Below are 4695 nucleotides of genomic sequence, written 5' to 3'. Positions count from 1 at the left end.
GAACCTGTGAGCTCAGGCAATTCGCCCACCTCGGCCTCCCAGAGTGCTAGGATTATAGGCGTGAGCCACCATGCCCAGCCCAGAAAATATCTATCGGTATGGAAAATATAATCTGTTGTTAAGTAAAATAAATAGATCAGTGGACCAAAAGACATTATTATAAACATGTATGTTTTGTAAGAAATTAACTACATAAATATAAGAGAAAGGAAAAATACAAATTGAAATGACTGAAGTAGTCTTGAGAGATCTTAAGTAACTGTTTCTTTGTTGTGTTTTCCTTTTCCAAGCTTTGTCCATGAAGCATGAGTACATTTCGTGATTAGAATAAAAGTACTAGCTTAAAAGCAAAATCACACAAAAAATACACCCTGACTTCTTTTTATTGCCACCAAGAAGACTTGGCTTTGCTGAAATTGAGATTTTTGGAGGGGAATAAAAAAGAGTAGCAATCCTTTTGATCCATGCTATCTCTTCCACGGTTCTGGGTTTGGAAAGCTTAACATATTCGGGGCCAGTTGTGTTATTTGTTCTGGCCATGTGAGCGGACTCCTTTCTTATCATCCTCTGGATTCTTCAGATTACTGCTGTTTTTAAGTAGTTTGTAGCAGCATGGTTACTCAAACCATTCTGAGGTATCAGATTTAATAGACTTGCAAGTTGACTTAAATCAAAGGCTCCATAATTGGTGAGCAAGGTAACCTGCCAGCTCCTAGGCAATTAGAAGATTAGACTCCCTATATGTTTTCTCCTCACCTGCTTAGACAACAGGCTTTTGTTACTGTGTAAATCTTTCATGCTACACGTGCAGCAGCAGTGACAAAGAATACTGAAATTTAGTAAAACGCTCACACCAGGCCACAGAGGGGAGGGTACAGAAATGGTATCTGTAAGAGCAGCTGGCATGATGCCAGGGGAGGACAGCTTGAAATGACAACCGGCACTTGCATAATTGATGACAAGATGTCCATGCTCTAGACAGGTTGGAGAACAGGCCAGGGGGGCAGGGATGCAGGATTTCCCCGCCTTGTTTTCCTCGGTCCTGAATTTGAGACAGATAACTTTATGAGAGAGAGCCTGGGAGTTGGATTTTCGGGCTAAGCCAACTGAGCCCCTAAAAATTTTTTTCCCTTGAAATGCAAGGCCAGGTTCATCCATGCCTTGCTAAGCTTCCATGGAGACAGATACGGTGTGGCTTTAAATCTGTTGAGAACAGACTCCGTTTTATGGCACAGTGATGTATCTGAAAGCTCAAAACAATGCCCAGATGGATTTTAACTGGCAACCTCATTAGAAAGGTTGCGTTTGTGGGGCCCTGGGAGAGGCACTCAATAACAAATGGGCTCTCCAGGGCATATGACATGAGGAAGAATATGTAAAGGTTGTACCACTATTGAATCAAGCAGACCACAAGACAAGCACAAATAAGTGTTTACGTTGTGTAGCTGGCACAGAATAAGTGCTCTCAGAGGGTGGTTGGCCAACGAGAAATCTTAAGTCTGGTGGAACATCCACCGTGGGATGAAAAGTAAATGCTGAGTTCTTAGGCAATTTGGGAATATCTGTGAAGAAGTATTTCTGATTGTATCCACCTGACTTTTTCAGCCTCGTCTGTTAACGTCTTTTTAGCACTGTGCAGGACTCTGTCTCTTATTTACTCACTCTATATAGAACATGTGCTGCATTTGCTGGGGATGTTTCCTCTTCTGCCATGTTGAGTCCAGGTCCCTAATCTTGTGCCTGAAGCCTATGGACAGACATCACCAGATTCAAGAATCCCCCCAAATTCAATGTCATGTTGTATATGCCTCTCATCATATACATGTTGTATATGTATGTGTCTCTCAAAGGGGTCCCTGACTCAAAAAATGTTGAAGGACCATGAGTCTTGGTTCTTCAAGGGATCCTCTCTTGGTTTTTTATGATTGGTGAAGGGAAAACTCATCTTTAACTTGTTTTGCATAAAGATTTAACATTCATTAGGAGAACTTACCAGGTCCTACGCTTGGTTTTTTTTTTTTTTTTTTTTTTTTTTTATTGAACGGTAACTATGTACATTAAAGTTTTTTAATATATATATTTTCTCGTTTAATCTTCACCCAAGATAGATAGAATTAATTATATCACCCCCATTTTACCTTGAAGGTACTACTCACAGCAGTGAAGTGGCTTACCCAGGACCTCCCCCTAGTAAGTGTCAGAGCTGTGTCATGGTTGAGTGTCTTCCTCTCCTAGATGCAAGCCTGGCCTTCCCCAGAACTCAGGAGAAAGGGCAGACACAGCCCAGGGCTCTCTACATGGTCAATGGTAAAAGCCCACTGACTGGCTAGCTAGCAGCATGTGAAGGTGGACATCAAATGATGGAAATCCATAGAAAGAGTCAATCTCTGTAGGCCTTTGAAAACCTCAAAGGCAAAAGGGCCAACCCTCCTCTCGTTCACATTCAAAGGATCCCTAATAGAATCGGAATTTTAAATGACAGCACATCCTAATATTCAGCCTTAACAGGAAAGGAAATTCTGATGCATCCTACCGCATAGATGAATCTTAAGGACATTGCACTAAGTGAAATAAGCCAATCACCAAAAGACAGATACTCTATGCTTCCGCTTACCTAGGGTGCCTAGAGTAGCCAAACTCAGAGACAGAAAGGATAATGGAGGTTGCCAGGGTCTGGGGGTACAGAGTTTCAGTTTTACAAGATAAAGAGTTCTGGAGATTGGTTACACTACCAGACCGTATACTTAAAAATAATTAAGATGAGAGCCAGGCACAGTGGCTCAGGCCTATGTTCCCAGCACTTTGCGAAGCCTAAGTGGGAGGACCCCATGAGGCCAGGAGTTTGAGACCAACCTGGGCAACATGTTGAGACTTTGTCTCTACAAGAAAAAAAATTTTTTAAAAGAAAAAACACTGGGAATTAAAAAAAAAAAAAGTTTAGATCAGTGGTTCTTGACCTGTGGGTTGCAACCCCTTTGTAAAAATGAAAATACATTCTGTGTATCAGATATTTGCATTACGATTCATAACAGTAGTAAAATTACAGTTACGAAGTAGCAACAAAAATAATTTTATGGTTGTCATCACAACATGAGGAACTGTATTAAAGGGTCGCGGGATTAGGAAGGTTGACAGCCACTGGTTTACAGGCTAAGTTTTATGTTACATGTATTTTACCAGAAATAAATACAGTATATATTTTATAAATGAAAAATAAACACAAATTAAAAATGTTTTAAAAGACATCTGTCGAGTTCACTGGTAGTAAAGTTCTGTAGATTCATGGTTTTGCCCTGTTGACTGTTCCCGGCTCTCCAAGTTTGAAAGTAGAAACACAAAGTGCCTGAGCAGGGGTGTGGGGGTGGGGACTCCAGCCGCAGCCTGGGGCCACCTGCACACAGGCCCCTGGGTAGATGCCAGTAGGCTTGAGGCTCTGCCTCAGCAGGTGGCTTCCAAGTCCTCCTGTCTTCCAGTTTGTAGTCCATCTGAGCAGACTGAGGGACTGTTCCTCATGAATTCCTTTATTAAATTCAGTTTAAAGCCCTGGCTTTCCTTCTCTTTAATAACTTACAAGGCAAAGTCAATGGCTTTCCTCAGGCCGCCTGGTACAATGTGCAGGCTCCGGAGAGCGTCCAGCAGGAGAGAGGCTGCCAGGTTGTCTCCCTTCCAACTCCCAAGGCTCCAGCTCCCTGACCTAGGAAGACTCTCCAGAAGTCATCCTCCCCACCGGCAGGCCAGTGCCCTCTGGAGAGCCTCCACCCAGAGAGGAGCAAGGTCATCAAAATTAATTGCTGATTCTCTGAATTTAAAGCCCAAGGTTACAAGAGCCCCGTGTACAGGGCCACTGTGAATGAATCCACAGCTGCGCCCGGGTAGCCCGGGAGCTTGGACGCGTCACAGCGGTGAACTGGTGCTACTCCAACCCAAACAGATTTGTAACAGTGGCCCAGCCATCCAGGACTGCCAGAGCAGCATTTGTGTCGGACAAATGAGGCCTCCGTCGGGACAAAGGGGGCTCTTAGTGCTCATTCTGCTTTGGCTGCTTCACACCCAGTAAGAGCCAAGGGACTTCTTTTGTCAGGATGGGGAAAACAAAAGCGATTCATTTCATCATGCACCATCACCATGTTCTTTGTGGTCAGCCAATGCAGGGAGGCCTTGCAGCCAGTGGTCCTTACAGCCGCCGCTTACTGAGGCCTACGAAGGGCCAGGGACTGTTCTAGGTGCTGGCACATGCTGTCTGACTTAATCCTCCCAACAAAGCTATGATGTAGGGATTATCCCCTCTGTAGTCATGTGGAAACTGAGATGCAGAGAGGTGAAGGTCACACAGCTGATGAACAGTGGCAGAGCCTGAATTGCTACCCCAGCTTGATTCACTCTCAGCTGACTGCTGTCCCCAGAATGCACCTGCTATGAACGTCTGAGAGGCCAAAGATGGTCAGTCCTCTCTGCTGACCCTCCATCTCCAGGGAGGCCTAGAGTGTTCCTGATGTTTAGCAAATATCAAGTGAAACAGACATAAGAAGATATGAGTGGACTGAGATTCACAGATATTTTCTTCTAAAAGCCACAGAAATTGCCCCTGCTTTCAATGCAATATTTATGTATTTTTTTTACATAAAGATAAGAAGAAACAGAGAACAGATTTTCTCTCAATAATTGAGGCTTTGGTCTCCTATCTTTCCCCTATGA

This window comes from Otolemur garnettii, unplaced genomic scaffold, assembly GCF_000181295.1.
Source record: "Otolemur garnettii isolate 467f Iridium unplaced genomic scaffold, OtoGar3 scaffold00043, whole genome shotgun sequence".
NCBI lineage: Eukaryota > Metazoa > Chordata > Mammalia > Primates > Galagidae > Otolemur > Otolemur garnettii.
The sequence above is the reverse complement of the archived record's forward strand: the minus strand, read 5'-3'. Positions refer to the sequence as shown.